Source organism: Equus asinus, chromosome 22, assembly GCF_041296235.1.
Source record: "Equus asinus isolate D_3611 breed Donkey chromosome 22, EquAss-T2T_v2, whole genome shotgun sequence".
NCBI classification, from domain to species: domain Eukaryota; kingdom Metazoa; phylum Chordata; class Mammalia; order Perissodactyla; family Equidae; genus Equus; species Equus asinus.
This window is the reverse complement of record NC_091811.1, coordinates 20,069,341-20,087,233: the sequence shown is the minus strand read 5'-3', so window position 1 is coordinate 20,087,233 and position 17,893 is coordinate 20,069,341. Positions and strand designations below refer to the sequence as shown.

Sequence of the window (17,893 nt, the reverse complement as noted above, 5' to 3'; positions counted from 1 at the left end):
AAAAAAAATTATGAGAAACGAGAAAGTATGACCCTTACGCAGGAAAAAAAAAAAAAATCAATAGAAATAGTCCCTGAAAAAGAAGCAAATGGAAGAGGGAATACTTGATAGTATACACGAAGTAGTACTTAGCAATCAAAAGAAACAAACGATTGTTATTTGCAAGATGAGAGCAAACATCCTTGTCCTGTTCCTGGTCTTAGGAGGAAAGTATACAGTTTCTCGCTATTAAGTATGATATTGGCAGTAGGTTTTTTTGTAGATGTTCTTTGTCAAGTTGAGGAAGTTCCCCTCTATTCCTAGTTTGCTGTGAATTTTGTTTTGCTTTGTTTCGTTTTAATCAAGAATGGGTGTTGCATTTTGTCAAATGCTTTTTCTGCATCTATCAATATGATCACTTTTTTCTTTAATCTGTTGATGTGATGGATTATATGAATTTTTGAATGTTGAACCAGCCTTGCTAGATGTCCTTTGTCCAGTCAAAGGAGTTTCCTTCTATTCCTAATTTATCAAGTGTTTTTATCAATTGCCCAAATGCTTTTTCTGAGCCTAATGAGATATTCATGTGGTTTTGTCCTTTATTTTTTTGATACGGTATATTACATTAATTAATTTCTGGATGGTAAACCAACTTTGCTTTGAGATAAATCTCACTTGATCATAGTGTATAATCTTTCTTACATAATGCTGCATTCAGTTTGCTAGCTATTTGTTGAGGAGTTTTGCATCTATATTCATTAGGGATATTGGTCTCTAGTTTTTTGTGTGATGTCTTAGTCAGGTTTTCATATCAGGGTAATACTGGCCTCATAGATGAGTTGAGTAGTGTTCTCTACTGTTCTGTTTTTTGGAACAGTTTGTGAAGAATTGGTGTTAATTCTTCTTTAAACATTTGATAGGATGCATCAGTGAAGCCACCTGGGCTGGCTTTCTTTGTGAGAAATTTTTTGATTACTAACTTTACTTTCTGTCTATTCAGCTTTTCTCTATTATCTTGAGTCAGTTTTGGTAGTTTGTGTCTTTTTAGGAACCTATTTCTTCTGGGTTATCTAATTCGTTGATGTACAATTTTTCATAGTATTCCCTTATAATCTATTTTAATCTCTGCGAAGTCAATAGTAATGTTCCCTACTTCATTCCTGATTTTAGTCATTTGAGTCTTCTCTTTTTTTTCTTGGTTAGTCTAGCTAGTAGTCTGTTAATTTTGCTGATCATTTTAAAGAAACAACTATGATTTCACTGATATTCTCACTTGTTTTTCTAGTCTCTATTTCATTAATTTTCACTCTAATATTTCTATTATTTCCTTCTGTCTGCTTGCTTTGGGTTTAGTTTGCTCTTCTCTTTTTAGTTCTTAAGATGGAAGTTTAGCTCATTGATATGAGTTCCTTTTTTTTTGTTTTTTTTTTTGAGGAAGATTAGCCCTGAGCTAACATCCACTGCCAATCGTCCTCTTTTTGCTGAGGAAGACTGGTCCTGAGCTAACATCCGTGCCCATCCTCCTCTACTTTATATGTGGGACACCTACCACAGCATGGCTTGCCAAGCGGTGCCATGTCCGCACCCGGGATCCGAACCTGTGAACCCCGGGCTGCTGAAGTGGAACGTGTGCACTTAACTGCTGCACCACCAGGCCAGCCCCACTTTCTTCTTTTTTAATGTAGGTGTTTACAGTATAAATTTTCTTCTGACCATTGCTTTCACTGCATCCTGTAAGTTTGGTATACTGTCTCTTCATTTTCCTTTATCTTAAATTATTTTCCAATTTCTTTGTGACTTCTTCTTTGACACGCTGGTTACTTAGGAGTATGTTGTTTAACTTCCACATAGCTGTGAATTTCCCTAAATTCTTTCTGCTATTGGTTTCTAATTTTTCCATTTGGTTAGAGAATATAAATTGTATGATTTCAATCTTTTTAAATTTATTGAAGCTTGTCTTATGGCTTAGCATATGTTCTATCCTGGAAAATGTTTTGTATGCACTAGAGAAGAATATGTATTTTGCTGTTGTTGGCTATTGAAGTATTCCATAGATGTCTGTTAGGTGTAGTTGGTTTATAGTGTTGTTCAAGTCTTCTATTTCCTTGTTCATCTTCTGCCAAGTTGTTTACTGATTCTGTAAAGTCTGTATTTTTGTGTGTGTGTAGCCACTGAAATTCCTACTCAGTTAGCTTACTGGTTGGCTAATAACTAGAGGGAGATTTCCCTATATGCCTATAAGCAATAAATCTCTCGGTCTTTATGGAAGAATTCTGCATGCATGTTGGAGCACATCTTTGACATTTAGCCAGGCACTTCACAACTTTATCTTAGCCTTCACTTCCTGCTTGTGTAGTCTCAAGGTCAGTCAGAGGTGAGAGCTCAGGGCCCTTTCAGGTCATTCCTGAGCATGTGCACAGCCCTACTCATGCACATGGCCTCCTAGGTCCCAGGAATATATTGGAGCTTTCAAAGCCCCTGTGGTCACCTCATTCTCTAGTTTTTCTCTTTTAAGCTTTTTGGTTAATCTATTGTTTGCCCCAACTGTGATCAGGGCTTGCTTTTAAGCTTTGTTAGGGGTGACCCAGCAGCCTTTAGTCTAGAGCAATCTTTTTTCCACTCCTGAGGCAACACCCTTTTGAGTTCTCTACTTTCTGTCCCATGACATACTTGGTTTTTCCACTCTGGCTGGTGGGAATACAAACTATCCTGATCCTTTCGTGAGCTCCAGGGATTGCTCCCGATAATTTCAGGTGGCTCTTTCCTTGCTCTTGGGTAGTGTCTTCACATGCATGTGCTGGTCAGTACTCATCCAAAAACTCAGGGAGACCCTCAGCAGATCTCTGTATTTTCTCTCTGTGCAGCTCTTTCCTCCCTGGTATTCTGCTCTGAGAATTCAGCTGTGCTGGCCCTCTAACTCTCAACTCCATTTCTTCAACTCAGTAAGACCAATAGGCTCCTGTTAGATTGTCTTCCCCTGCACTGTGACCTGGAAATTCTCCAGGTAGTAAGCTGGAGGAATCACAGGCTCATCTTAGCTGTTTTCCATCTCTAAGGGATCATTACCACGTGCTAACTGATGTCCAATATTTGAAAACCATTGTTTTATATTTTATGTCCTGTTCTTCAGTTGTTTCAGATGGCAGGGTAAACTCAGTCATTGTTACTCCACCTTGGCCAGAAGCAGAAACCTTCTTGCCAGTGTTATTGCAGTAGTCTCCCTGTTTCTACCTATGATTGCTGCGAATCTATTGCCAACACTGTAGCCTAAATGATCCCTTGAAGATGTAAGTTAGATCATATTACTTCTCTGTTCAAAACCGTCCAATGCCTCTCAATTTCTCTCCAAATAAAACAATGTCTCGATGGTTATCTTAAGGCCCTATTTAACCCGGCCCTTCATTACCTCTGTGTTACTGTTGATCTCTCTGCTCTATCCATACTAGCCTTATTATTGTTCCTCAAACATTCCAGGCATACTTCCAGCTTAATAACTTATTATTTACTATCTCTTTTCCCTACTGTACTACAAAGTAAGTGATGGCAAGGATTTTGTTTTGCTGATTTAACCCAAGCACCTAAAATAGTGTGTGGCACATAGTAGATCCTTTAAATATTTGTTGAATGAAAGTCTGAGCCCAATCATAGAGCATTTAGGATTATTATCAAGGTTACAAAAACAGGCACTCAGCCATAAGAGACAAAACAAAAATCCAATTACCAAAAATGGAGTCTATCAGAGTCTTGCCAGTAACAACGGTCATTTGATGCCAAGAGTTATTGTTGGACAGGCGATACTTAATATGTTTTACCAAAGACCAGAATTTAACCTAGAAATTGGGATAAAGTGACTCAAACTGTGGGAAGCAGGACCTGATAATTAAGCTCAGCCTGAAATGCCTCAAAAACATGATTTCAAAGGGCAAAAATATCTAGTACTAGAACTTCAGGAGCTTGGATGTGTACTTGGAAAACATAATTCCTACTAGAATTCACCGAAGACTTGCTATATAACACCATAATCTTTTTTTAAAAATTAGTTTATCAAGATTTTTAATACTGATGAAGATGCGGTGAAATGGGCACTTTATAAACTAATGGTAGAACTGTGTTGCAAACTTTAATTTCAAAAAATTATGGTAAAAAAATTTACTCTTTTAACCATTTTTAAGTGCACAGTTCAGTGGCATTAAGTACATTCACATTGCTGTGCAGCCCAATCATCTCCAGGACTGGTTCAATATCACCATTTTAAAATAAAAAAAAAAGATGCAGCAATTTTTTTCTAAAAGTATTTGTATCTACCCACCTACATAATTGGTGAACTAAAAAGAAATTTATTCCTTCAATATCCTAAAGAGATTAGTTATATAGTATAAGTAAAAGCAGGAGAAAGCACAAATGAATCCCAGAGGCCTAATTCCCTGTATGTACATTCGACCACCTATTGTGTTCTATCTTTAAGACAGAAAAGGTTTACAGCTCTTTTTTTTTTTTTTTTTTAAAGATTTTTTTATTTTTTCCTTTTTCTCCCCCAAAGCCCCCCAGTACATAGTTGCATATTCTTCGTTATGGGTTCTTCTAGTTGTGGCATGTGGGACGCTGCCTCAGCGTGGTTTGATGAGCAGTGTCATGTCCGCGCCCAGGATTCGAACCAACGAAACACTGGGCCGCCTGCAGCGGAGCGCGCGAACTTAACCACTCGGCCACGGGGCCAGCCCCGGTTTACAGCTCTTTAAGAAGAAAAACATATGTCCCTTGACTCAACCTTCTTTCATGTCAGATCTCATCTCCCTTTCAAATATATGTCTTACCAGGAAGACTACTTGGCAGTTTCTCCATCCTCTTCCTCTGTGATAGCTGCCAGTACCAATTCTCCTGGCACTGACAGTGGGTGGAGTGTATGCATCGGGCCATCTCATTTTGAACCCGGCAGCTGTTTGTGGGCTGAGGTCTCTGTCTGCAGAAGATAGGGCAGCATGTAGTACCCATAGAAGCTCTAAAACATGTTCTTGCTTTCAGGGTAGTAGTTATCTTGGTGTTCTCATTTAGGCCAGAGAATTATAAAAAGTACAAGATATTTATTGTCTGTGATCCTTTGGCCATAAATTGGCAAGGTCACTTTCTTACAATTCACATCCCAGTTGCATTTAGAAACTCTGCTCCCTTGCTTTTCAGACTCTGCTCCCTTAGAGTGTCTCTCTCATTCCCCCTCCCTCCCTGTCTCTCTCTGCCCCCTCATCTTTCTCATAAATTTGTCTCTGCTGCTTCTCTTATCTGACCTGGTCTTTAACCGTGAGCACACAATACATTTTAGTCCCTGAATGATTTCAAAGGGCAAAAACGTCTAGTGCTAGAACTTCGGGAGGAGCTTGGATATGTACTTGGAAAACATTATTCCTACTAGAATTCACTGAAGACTTGCTATATAACACCATCAAGCTTTTTTTAAAATCAGTTTGTCAAGAGGTGCATGTCACCACCTTGGAAAATTTATCCTCCCTTCCAGGTTTAACTACATCCTACATATAACTGAAACAATATAGGTTAGAGCTAGAAAGGACATCAGAATTAACCCAGTCTAATTCTTTCCTTTTCCAGATGAGGGAACTGAACCTCCCGAAATTAAGTGATTTAGTTTCTCAGTTAGTGGCTGAGCCAGCCCAGAATAATATTTCCTCTCTCTCAATCCAGTGCTCTTTCCATTACACAATGCAACTGCCCTAAATGATTCAATATACTAGACCCCTATGCCTGTGAACCTATAAGCTATGTCCAGCACATGTTATCCCACCATCAGACAAGGCAGCACAATTCTGCCAGAGTCTACATACTATGAATATCTTTATAGTATAAAATATATTTATATAAAAACACCTAATAGGACATATGTAAATATATAAATACAAACATAAAAATATTAAATACAATATAGATTTATATAAATGTATTTAATAATATATATTTATTTTATATAAATATTTTTACTATAAAGATACTTTTATTAAGTTTCTATTGCTATATAATGAACCATCAGTTTAGTGGTTTGAAACACTATACATTTATTATCTCATAGTTTTCATGGTTTGGGAGTCTGGGCGCAGGACTGCTTGGGGTCTTACCAGGCTGCAATCTCATCTGAGCATCAGGTTCCTCTTCCAAGTCCACAGGCTGTTGGCAGAATTCAGTTCCTTGTGATTGTTAGGACCGAAGGCTTAGACTCTTAGAGGTTACTTACTGTCCCTTGCCATATGGCCCTCTCCTCTCCATGTCAGTTTGTTTCTTCAAGTCCAACAAGAGTGTCTCTGCTGCTTCAAACCTGATTTCTCCTGTCTCTGTCCTCTAGATCTTCTCTTAACCAGCTCACCTGATTAGGTAGGGCTCACCAAGAATAATCTTCTTTAGATTAATTTAAAATAAACTGATTAGAGTCTTTAATTGTAACTGCAAAGTCCCTTTGTCATATAACATAACCTAATCATGGGAATATCATCGCATCATATTCAAAGGTCCCGTTCACTGAAGAAAACTATACAGGGCATGTACATCGGGGGAGGGGAATCCTGGGGCTGTTTTAGAATTCTGCCTACTACGATATGTAATGGAAGATATTTCATTCTCACTTCCTGAGTATCCAGATCTATTCCAATTGATTTCCCTTTACTAGATCATCATAAAACAGATCAAAATGCTTGAAATCCTCACTTTGAGAGCAATGACTAAGAGTTAACAAAAGGCTGTTTTTTTTTTTTATTTTGCCTTTGCTACTATGTGACCATGGGAAGGTGACAATTTCTCTAAACCTATGTCTTAATCTTTTAAATATTGTCTCCACTAAACTTAGATAATACTCTCTCTAGATTAACATTCTCTAATCATTTTCATTCCATTCATTATCGCTTCTGTATCTTTTTAGGGAAGAAAACTGCTCCCCTTTTTTATGGGAAACTAATTCTATGTTTATCTGGTCTATCTTGTCAACACTTGTTATTAGCCATCCTAAGGGGCGTGAGGTGATATCTCATTGCAGTTTTTATTTGCAATTCCCTAATGATTAGTGATGTGGAGCATCTTTCCATGTGCTTGTTGGCCATTTGTACATCTTCTTCAGAGAAATGTCTCTTCAAGTCTTTTGCCCATTTTTGAATCGAGTTGTTTCTCTGTTGTTAAGTTTTAGGAGTTCACTATGTATTCTGGATATTAATCCCTTATCAGATATATGATTTACAAATATTTTCTCCCATTCTGTGGGTTGCCTTTTTACTGTTGACAGTATACAAATTTATTTTTGTTTTAATTGTTTGTAAGTATTTTTTTTTCCATATCTCAGTAGAATTATAGGCTAGTGGAAAATAGACATTATCACTTACAGTTCTTTTATGATCCTTCAGTGCAAAGGGGAGAAAATCTAGGAGAGGCATTTCTTTAATATCAATTATGTTCCAAATGCTACTAGGATTATTCTTAAATGAAAGAAAAACCTATCATTGATCATTTTTGCAGATAAAACAATTGGCGCATAGAGAGGTTAACTTGTCCACAATTGTAGAACTAGTATGTGGCAAAGCTGAAATTCAGACTCAGTTCTAACCTGACTTTGCTCACTACACATGACGGTATCTGTCAAATGGTTAGGCTAGGGTTATTAGACTATTGGGCAAATGATAGACTTGATTGATCTTATTTATTAGTTGACTTCACTGCAAACTCCCTGAACTGGGAAACGTGTATAGGTCTGTTCTGGGGATAGCATATTTATGTTATCAAAAACTAGGTCTGTTCAACCCAGACTAGGCCCAGTATATAAAACTTTAGGCTCTTTGGCAGAGATGCCTCACATAAAGTGGACTAGAATTATGCTAATTCATCTGCTTACAGATCAACCTAATTTATAAAATGTTTATTACCTGTGCCAACAAACATATAGTAAATGTTTCTGGCTGGCTAAGGTTGGCATGTGTTTTCACTCAAGTGGATTTCCTATAGATTTAGAGACAGAGTGGAGTATAAACTGAAATGAAATTGAAGACCATAAAATTGTTTTGGAAATACTGAATTGGTTGGAAGTCTTTCTTTTCTTTCTGCTTTCATTATAATCCCATACCCTAATTATGCCAAATAGGGATTTTGAATATATTCCCTGAATGTCTGTTTAAATAAGTGATTTTACTGAACTGGTACGAATGACTTTACTATTCTTGTTCGTATTTTATGGTCCCTAGATGTTAATTAAACTTGGTAACTCTTTAACCCTACCACATCCCTGTTATGGTTCAGCTACCCTCCACTAGATCTACTGCCACTCAGGTCAGTCCAAGACTTCTCCTGGTTTGCAGAAGCAAGACATTATTTTTTTTTTTATCAACCTATGTCCTTTTTTCCTCATCCTGTGATAATTAATCACATGACCAAATTTTGGGATTCATTTTGGAAATACCCATGGAAAGCTTCTCCATAGTTTTCCAAGGTACTATTTATTTTTTACCATTAGTATACAGACTTTTCCCCCAAAGGGTTACCTCTCTAGCAATGCTCAATTTGTGTTCAAATAATTTTCACTTGGTTATTCTAAGAAAATTGACAAAGTTTATTTTCTTGTTCTCAGTCTTTTTTTATTTTGTGAGGAAGATTGGCCCTGAGCAAACATCTATTGCCAATTCTCCTCTTTCTGTTTGAGGAAGACTGGCCCTGAGCCAACATCTGCGCCAATCTTCCTCCATTTTGTATGTGGATTGCTGCCACAGTATGGCTTGACGAGAGGTGTAGGTCTGTGCCTGGGATCTGAACCCATGAACCCAGACTGCTGAAGTGGAGCATGCCAAACTTAACCACTATGCCACTGGGCCGGACCCAACAGTCCTTTTACTTATATTAAAATTCTTTTGTTGCATGTAACAGAAACAAAGAGGGGAAATTTATTGGAAAAATAGTGGAATATTTCATCTAACAAAAGCCAAGGAAATAAATTATGACAGAAGCAAATGGTAGAATTTTATGTAGCTGTGTAAAAAATTGAGGTAGCAGTGTACCTACTGGTAAGGTAAGATGTTCAAGATATATTGTGAAGTTATGGAACACCATTTATATCATGATTCCACTGGGTTAAGGAAAAAAAGACATGCTTATAGATGAATTTAGAAATACTGGGATGATGTGCAAGAAAATGTTAACAATGATCCCATCCAGGGAGTAGGGTGAGGAAGAGAGGGAGGGGTATCGGTGGACTTTACTTTCCAGTTTATTCTCTTTTTGAGAACTACTTGTTTACCACGAGGACTGTGGCAGCCACAGATGATTGTCAATCAGACCTCTCCTAAAATGTGCTGTGAAAAATGTAGTTGGCTGGCCAGCCTCCAGCTGCCTCTCTTTGGCTCTACCTCAGGATTCACACTAAGGCCAGTCTCTTCCTGGTTTACTCTTAGCCAATGCCTGCACATGGCAGGCATACTAGGTCTTAGGTACATCATATACAGCCATTGATTTGGTAAATGCATTTTTTTTATCTTGATCAGGAAGGAAGACCAAAAATAGTTTGCATCCACACAGAATGGACATTCAATTAGTTTTGCTCCAAGGATATGTTAACCCTTGCGCCTTTGATGATATAAATTATAGGCCATCTGGACATTTCACAGAATATTACATAAATGCATTACATCAATGACATCATGCTGATTGGACAAAATGAGCATAAGGTAGCTTAGCACACCAGAGGCCTTTCTGAGATATGTGTTTCAAAGGGTAGGAGACAAACTTTACAAGGATTTGGGGATCTGCCATTCTTATCAAGTTTTTAGGAGACCAGTGTAAGGGGCATGCTGGAATATCCTGTCAAAGTACAAGACAGCTTGCTACATTTGCATCACCTGCTACAAGGAAACAAGCACAATACCTGATGGATCTCTCTAGATTCTAGAAGCAATACATTCCATCTAGAAACACTATTACAGCTTACATACTGGATGATATGAAAGGCTACTTGGTTCGAGGAAGGCCTAGAGCAAGAAAGGGCTCTGTAGAAGATTTGGGCTGCAATGCAGATAGCCCTGCAACTTGGCTATATAATCTGGCAGATCTTACGGTATCGTAGGTGTCATTGGGAAGAAAAGACGCAATGTTTATGTTTATGTTTGAGGCTCACTGCACTATTTTTACAATAGCCAAGATATAGAAACAACCTGAGTGCCTACTGACACATGAATCGATAAAGAAAACGTGGTATATACACATAATGGATTATCCAGCCACAAAAAAGGAGGAAATCGTGCCATTTGCAACATCATGGATCTTGAGGGCATTATGCTAAGTGAAATAAGTCAGACAGAGAAAGACAAATAGTGCATGATTTCACTTATACGTGGAATCTAAAAACAAACCAAACTCATAGAAACAGATCAGATTTGTGGTTGCCAGGGCTGGGAGTTGGGGGCAAAAGGGCGAGGGGGAATGGGTGAAGGTGGTCGAAAAGTATAAACCTCCAGTTATAAGGTGAATAAGTGCTGGGGATGCAATGTACAGCATGGTGACTACAATTAACAATACTGTATTGTATATTTGCAAGTTGCCGAGAGAGATCTTAAAAGTTCTCATCACAAGAAAAAAATTTATAACTGTGTGAGGTGATAGATGTTAGCTAAACTTCTTGTGGTAACAATTTCACAATATATGTACCAAATCATTGTTATATACCTCAAACTAATATAATTTTATATTTCAACTGTATCTCAATAAAGCTAGGAAAAAAGAAAAAAGGAAACCTGATGCAAGCAGCTGCTAGCTACCATTCTTTCTGATCTGCTGTGGCACTCACATGGAGGTCCTGCTTTCTCCCCAGGCTGCTACCTGCAGATGAGTCAGACAGTTTCTCTCCAATGCAGGCCTACTATAATGGGTAATCCACTCTAAGATTCCTCAACAGACTGGCAGAGACTTTCTGAGAGCAGCTCAGGTCTGATGCTCTTTCTACTCAACTTTCTTCTCTTCTTTCACAGGTGTCAGACCCACGTTGCGGTTTGATGGCTTTCCCTGGCTGCTGCTCTTCCTCCCTTGTATCCTTCACAGGCATCTCCTTCAATACACCTCTAGCACCTCTGACTCCATCTTGGTGTCTGCCTGTTGAAGTATCCAAAGTGATACTCGCATGGATGCTCTAACAATTAACTTTTAAAATGACAATAATCAATAAGCAAGTGGGGAAGAGTATCCAAAACCATCCACGTCTCTTGACTCTACACAACTTTCAGGAACAGATTTCAATGGCCTAATCCATGCTGTCTCTCAAATTTATACCACACTCTCTCTTTTTAAAGATTGGCACCTGAGCTACCATCTGTTGCCAATCTTTCTTTTTCATTCTTCTTCTCCTCCCCAAAGCCCCCCAGTACATAGTTATATACTCTAGTTGTAGGTCCTTCTGGTTTTGCCATGTGGGACGCCGCCTCAGCATGGCCTGATGAGCATTGCCATGTCCACACCCAGGACCTGAACTGGCAAAACCAGGGCTGCCGATGCAGAGTGTGAACTTAACCACTCAGCCATGGGGCCAGCCCTATACCACGTTAGATGTCTTAGATGTCATGAAATATCAATAGCTGAGTACTGTCATGGCCCTATAAGGGCTTACTTCATGGAGCCCTGAACTTTAAAGGATTCTTCCTGGGTAATTAGTAGCTGAGGACACAGGAACTTAAAAAATTAAACAACCCACCAAGGCCATCTGTTTGTAGTACTAAAGTCATTGTTTACTGAGCTTTAAAGTCCTAAGAACTTTGAAGGACTCAGTGCCTTAGCACTTTCTGGTCATACAAGTTCTACCTTTCTGTTCAGATATTTCTAGTTAGGCTTTCATGAGAATATCAACTCTTCCACCTTCCTTGACTACTAAAGCATCATTCTTAGTTCACTACATAGCATTTCAACACATCCGTTTTCCTACCACAGCAAATATCCTCAAACTCCACTATTACCAAAGTCTCAATTTAGAGAACTGAAATTCAGGGATCATTGCCTAAGGTACATTCAATCCACCCATTCCTCTAGCAGAGGGGTCAGCCTGCTCCATACAACTTATGAGCTAAGAACGGTTCTCACATTTTTAAAGGGTTATTTTTTTTATGATGTTTGTTATGTTAACTTTATTTACAATTTCTAGTTATCTTCACTCTTTTATTTGTGAAATTCTGTTGTTTTTTTTAATTAAGATTATGATAGATTACAACCTTGTGAGATTTCAGTTGTACATTATTGTTAGTCATGTTGTGGGTACACCACTTCACCCTTTGTGCCCTCCCGCCAACGCCCCCCCTTTCCCTGGTAACCACCGATCAGTTCTCCTTGTCTATATGTTAACTTCCACCTATGAGCGGTGTCATACAGAGTTCGTCTTTCTCTGTCTAGCTTATTTCGCTTAACGTAATGCCCTCAAGGTCCATCCATGTTGATGCGAACGGGACAATTTTGTCCTTAAAGGGTTATTTTAAAAATACATTAAAAAAAGACAACACAGACTATATGTATGTGTCAAAGACTAAAATATTTACTATTTGTCCTTTCACAGAGTAAGTTTGACAAGTTCTAGAGCAGTACTTTTTTTTTAAGATTTTTAAAAATTTTTCCTTCTTCTCCCCAAAGCTCCCAGTACATTGTTGTAGAGTTTTAGTTGTGGGTCCTTCTAGTTGTGGCATGTGGGACTCCACCTCAGCATGGCCTGATGAGTGGTGCCATGTCCATGCTCAGAATCCAAACAGAAGAAACCCTGGGCTGCCGAAGCAGACCACGCAAACTTAACCACTCGGCCACAGGGCCGGCCCCTGGAGCAGTATTTCTTAAAGACACTAGTGCTGACCAGATTTAGGGTAGTGGTTCTCAAACATTAGTATGACTAAGTCACTTGAAGAGTTTGTCAAAACATATATTTTTGGCAATCCAAAAATTCATGTCTAGGGCCCTAGAATCTATATTCTAGACAAATAATTCAAGTGATTATGATGTGGGTGGTTCTAGGATACTTTGAGAAAATTGTAAATGTTATCATTGGATCAGCTCAGACCATCAAGAGGACTTCCTACTGGACTGCTTTTATTGGACTGTATTTTAGTGTCAGGATATTGACCTGCATTGTGGGACATCTGAGGATCAGGAAATATTACTTTTCCTGTGCAAGAAATTTGATTCTATCTTAAGCACGAATCTTCTAATGATCTTATTCCACTCTTTGCCAATTTGGTTCCACCTCTAAGCAAATGTAAAGAATGCTTGTTTCACCTTATTTTTTTCCCTCTATTTTGGCTTCATCCCAATCTTTTCCATTTGTTTTAATACATCTCTGTTAAGTCATCTCAAATTATTTTTGGGAAAACAAGTCACAATATCCTAAATTATTCTTAATAGTACATGGCATGCATATTCCTTACTGATTTAATTCTCCTGGTTTAGGAACAAGAAAAAATATTTTTGTTATGAGCTGACAAGGAAAAAAATCCAGAGAAAACATGAGATAAAAGGTTTTTTCTTATACAAAACTCCTCAGCCAATGGAGTGTGGACATAAGGAATAATCAATCTAGATTAGGAGAAATGCCATAAACACACAACATTTCAACCATAAGATCTTGCGAAAGCAGCTTAAATAGGAAAACTGAAAGGAAATCAAGAAAGAAAACCTTATAAACTCCAATTCTGAGATGAAAAGATTCAGCAGTCTTGAATAAAATATCAATAGCCAAAATTTACAGAATTAAAGGACAGTTGGTGTTTCTTCAATACTCAACTATGTGCTAAGCAGTATACATATACTATAGCATAGCTAATCCTCAAACATTAACCTAGTGAAGCAGGTACAATTACTTCCATTTTTCACAAACAGCCCCCTATGGCTTGAAGGTGACTTTTCCAAAGATCATGTAACCAGTAATGAAGTTAGAATTTGTATTAATATCTGACTACAAAGCCCATTCTTTGTCACAAGTACTAAGGTTGCCTCTGTATACACATGTTATGTATCAGACCCCCTACAGTTCAAATACACTAGATCAGACATGGTCTCTAGCCACAAAAAGATTAACATGTAGGGAGCGATGCTGTGACGAGTGTGTGCCAGAGCCTTGTCAGAGTGAAACAGAAAAAAGGCTGTGTTTCTTCAGAGATAAAACAAAAACAGCAACAATTATTAAGCATGGACAGATAAAGTATGATGAAAGGGGCAGAGGAAAATCCATGTAATACATATTTTAGTGCCTGTGCCTGTCTATATGCCAAAAGAAAGAGTAATCATGTTAGAATACATTATAGAGAGATCAGTCTGTCAAGAACCAAAGGAACTTCACCTTGCAAAAAGTGAAGAAATGAAAAGAATGAAGAGAACGACACACAGGGAGCCAGACTTCAAGTCTAGATATGTGGACTAAAGGGAATTCACAGATGATGGAGTGTGTAGAAATAGCTGCCAAGAGAACAAATCACACTCCATGCTATTTCATTTCCAATTCTGGTGTTTTTATTTTAGAAAACACGTTGACTCAAACAGGTCACAGCTACTGCTTCCTTGTTCTGTGTATTTCTATGCTCCATTTGAAAAAGCATACAGTCAAATCTATCTTCATCCAGTCTGTGAATGAGGTAATAAGCAAAAAGGATCACTGGTTACTTCAAAAGAACCTGGGGGGAAAACACATACAGCTCACTTAAATCACAGATTGAAACAGTGTTTATAATTAGGAGGAGGAAAAAAAAGAAAGATAACAAATTAACTAATGTGATATTACAAATTGTCTAGATTACCAAAGAAAAAAACACAACCAGTTTTTCTGTAATTACTAGACTTTATCTTGGTAATCTCAGCTGAAAAAGGTATATTAAGGTATAATCTGATTCTGACTTTGAAGACATTTAATGTTATCATTAAAAATTTAAAAAGTTTAGGGGCCGGCCTGGTGGCATGGCAGTTAAGTTCACACGTTCTGCTTCAGCAGCCCGGGATTCGTTGGTTCAGATCCTGAGTGTGGACCTACGCATGCTTACAAGCCATGCTGTGGCAGGCGTCCCATATATAAAAAATAGAAGAAGATGGGCACAGATGTTAGCTCAGGGCCATTCTTCCTCAGCAAAAAGAGGAGGATTAGCAGCAGATGTTAGCTCATGGATAATCTTCCTCAAAAAAAAAAAAATTAAAAGTTTAAATCTATGACTGGCTTATAGGAGCAATCTTATTTCCCAAATACTCGATCCTTCTTCAGGAGAAACTATTCTAACTGCCTGGAATTTGTTCTCTCTAGTGAATGAAGAATCAATAGTTCAATTTATAAGTCCATCATATTGTTTACTGCATCAAGATGTTGCCAACACTACAGCCAACACTTTTTTTCTTTAGTCCTGATGTTTGTGAATGTATGGTGAATTCTGTTTCTTTTTTTTAAAAAACGTGTAAAAAGAAGTCACCTTCTACTAAAAATGTTTATCCTAATGCCAAATAACATTTTGTATATTAGTATGGAACATAATAATATACAGCTTTCATTACATTTAGACAATGATATCAGTTATTCTGGTTTCATGTTACTATTTATCCTATTATCCAAGTTTACCCAATCATCCCATTTAACTACCCACTTCCCCCACTGCTAGCCTAAAAATCTGCAAGAAAAAAAAGGAATGTAAGAACAATATAAAGTTTTATCTTTGTTGTAGATTGATTCGTTTTCTACAATAGGAACAGCAGTAAGCAAGAGGAGAGGTAGAAGAATCATATACTAGATCTAAGGAATCCATTACTCTTCTCCCTTAACCAGAAATTGCAAAGAACCTGAAGGCCTCTTTGCATTTTGTCTTAACAACAGACATCTTCTCATTACCAAATCATGTAAACCTTGATATACTCATTAATTCTACACACAAACCATCTAAAATGGCCACCTACAGCTTGTCTTAATATCCTTTATTTGAATAGACTCCCTATCCTATATTAGATAACCACAAGCACAAAAGTGACAACTCTGTGACATCACAGCTCTCGCTGCAGCACACTTCACTTGTTCAGTGACTACAGTAGATTTTGAAAGATGCATGGTATATAACGCAAAGAGCACTGTACTGGCAGTTAGGAGACTTGGTCCTACTCTTGGCTCTGTAATCTTGGCCAAGGTATTAACTTTTCTGAACTTCAGTTTCCTTACCAGCACATTCAAGATTATACTATATGACCTTACAGCTTAAAAATTCTAAATTTCTATGGGAGGCCTTTGCAGGGCAGTAGCTCAATCTGTTACTGCAGATATTAATAGTGGTCAGGACTCTTTTTCTTTAAATAATAATTTCTCCTCTGGATGTCCTGTTTTCACCATTTATAAAACTTGAAAAAAATTATGTGTGTGCTACTTTAAGAAAGCTAATACAAATACTACTAAAATATAAATATATGTATTTTAGAAAAAAGATTTAGATCAGTTACTTTTAACTTTCACCTGAAAGACTAAAAATTGATTTTTTTCTCCAGTTAGGACATCAGTAAGTCATGGAGGTGTAATGTATAGTATGGTGACTATAGTTAATAATACTGTATTGCATATTTGAAAGTTGCTAAGACTGTAGGTCTTAAAAGTCCTCATCAGGGGCCGGCCCAGTGGCACAGCGGTTAAGTTCGCACATCTGCTTCTCGGCAGCCTAGGGTTCACTGGTTCAGATCCCGGGTGCAGACATGGCACCACTTGGCAAAAGCCATGCTGTGGTAGACGTCCCATGTATAAGGTAGAGGAAGATGGGAGTGGATATTATCTCAGGGCCAGTCTTCCTCAACAAAAAGAGGAGGATTGGCAGTAGTTAGCTCAGGGCTAATCTTCCTCAAAAAAAAAAAGTCCTCATCAAAAAAAATTTTATAATGATATATGGTAACAAATGTTAACTTACTGTGGTGATCATTTCACAATGTATACAAGTACTGAATCATTATGTTGTACACTTGAAACTAGTATAATGTTCTGTCAATTATACCTCAATTTAAAAAACTGATTTTCTTTCATAAATGTCTATAAAATACTGACTGCTTTGCTCATTTTTTGGTTTCATAAGAAAATTTAAAAATCAGAGACAATTTGAACTGAAAAGTCTAGATAAGATTAAGAACCATATGCCGGGCCGGTCCCATGGCCGAGTGGTTAAGTTCGCGTGCTCCGTTTCAGGGGCCTAGGGTTGCACTGGTTTGGATCCTGGGCGTGGACATGGCACCACTCATCAAGCCATGCTGAGGCGGCATCCCACATGCCACAACTAGAAGGACCCACAACTAAAAAACAAATATACAACTATGTACTGGGGGGATTTGGGGAGAAAAAGCAAAAAAAGAAAAAAAAAGAACCATATGCCTTTTCTTTCTAAGCGATCTTAAACAGCTTGGTTGCCAGGAACAATAAAGTATACTATAGTTAAAATTAACAAGTGAGTGAGTAAGTTTGTATTTTATTATGAATTTAAGAGTTGAAACTTACATTCTTTAACTCTCGAGACTTCAAAATATCATTTGATTTCTTAGAATTCAGCCTCATCAAATTCTAAAGTGTAGAGAATCACCACTCTGATTCATACACAAAGGAAATAAAGCTATTTACCCCAGCAGATAGACAGAGAATGCAAATGAAAAGGGGGAGACACACACACACAAACACACACAGTCACACACACAAAGAAAAAGAGGCAGGCAGAGATGAAAATGGCAACACTGGAGAAGTAAACTTCAAAGGGAATGAATGAGAGAGGGAAGCATACAGAGACTGAGGTGGAACAGAGATACAAAAACGGGGAGGCAGAAGCACAAGCAAAGAAAGAAGAAGAGCAGAAGAGCAGAGGCAATAAGCAAGAGAGAAAAGTGATCACAGAGTGGAACTGATGAGCAGACACAGTGACAAGGAAATGGGACTAGACAAAAG

The 17,893-nt window shown here is 37.9% G+C and overlaps 2 protein-coding genes across 8 annotated transcripts in view; both read right to left on the bottom strand.

The window, feature by feature from the left end:
• The window catches only part of A2ML1 (alpha-2-macroglobulin like 1), a 74,714-nt gene that overhangs the window by 55,904 nt on the left and 917 nt on the right, over window positions 1-17,893 (bottom strand). The gene's annotated exons all lie outside the window — the stretch shown is intronic.
• RIMKLB (ribosomal modification protein rimK like family member B) overlaps window positions 14,450-17,893 on the bottom strand; it is a 69,560-nt gene continuing 66,116 nt past the window's right edge. For all 7 annotated transcript variants that reach the window (XM_070493937.1, XM_070493942.1, XM_070493935.1 and 4 more), the window contains one exon: window positions 14,450-14,633. The gene's annotated coding sequence lies outside the window, so the exon portion shown is untranslated. The remainder of the gene's footprint in view (window positions 14,634-17,893) is intronic.